The following is a 1,126-nucleotide window of genomic DNA, read 5'->3' as shown; positions in this document are numbered from 1 at the left end:
AGAAATTGTTACGTTCACACAAAAGCCAAATGAAACTCTATATGAGGCATGGACAAGATATGGAAAGTTGTTAAGAGGATGTCCGCAACATGGTTTAGACACCTGTCAAATAGTACAAATATTCTACCGAGGATGCGACATCACTACAAGAAAAGACATAGATATAGCAGCTGGTGGTTCGATTATGAAGAAAACCGAAACTGATGCTTACAAAATTATTGATAATACTGCTTCCCACTCACATGAGTGGCACCAAGAAAAAGATATCATTAGATCATCTAAAGCAGCTAGAGCCGATTCTAGCCATGACTTAGATTCCATTTCCGCAAAGATAGATGCTTTCGAGAGACGAATGGAAAAGATGACTAAGGATATTCATGCTATACGAATTAGTTGTGAGCAGTGTGGAGGACCACATTTGACAAAAGATTGTCTAAATATTGAATTAACAATGGAACAAAGAGAGAATATTTCATACATAAACCAAAGGCCTGGAAATAATTATCAGAATAATTATCAACCGCCAAGACCGATTTACAATCAAAATCAGAACTATAACCGAAATATTCCATACAACAACCAACAAGGTCCTAGCAATCAACAAGTATCCAATAATACTTATAATCAGCAAAGACCGAATTTTCAAAACAAACCACCACAACAAACCGATGATAAAAAGCCAAATTTAGAAGATATGATGACGAAGCTAGTTGAAACTCAAACGCAGTTTTTCACATCTCAAAAACAAACAAATGAACAAAATGCTCAAGCATTTAGAAATCAACAAGCTTCTATTCAAAATCTGGAACAAGAAGTGAGTAACCTAGCAAGGTTAATAGGTGAAAGAAAACCGGGAAGTCTACCAAGCGATACAAATGCTAACCCCCGGAATGAAACAGCTAAAGCTATTACCACAAGAAGTGGTACAACACTTAAACCACCTGAAATACCTGTAACTTCTGATGAAACTATTCCTACTCCACAAGAACCACAACCTGATCAAGATAAGGAAAAAGAACCGGTAGTTGAAAAGGTTAATGAAGATAACACAGTTAAGGATAAACCTTATGTTAAACCATACCAACCACCACTTCCTTACCCGAGTAAAATGAAGAAGGAAAAACTT

The sequence above is a fragment of the Rutidosis leptorrhynchoides genome, chromosome 7, assembly GCF_046630445.1.
Source record: "Rutidosis leptorrhynchoides isolate AG116_Rl617_1_P2 chromosome 7, CSIRO_AGI_Rlap_v1, whole genome shotgun sequence".
In the NCBI taxonomy this organism is placed as follows: domain Eukaryota; kingdom Viridiplantae; phylum Streptophyta; class Magnoliopsida; order Asterales; family Asteraceae; genus Rutidosis; species Rutidosis leptorrhynchoides.
The sequence above is the reverse complement of the archived record's forward strand: the minus strand, read 5'-3'. Positions refer to the sequence as shown.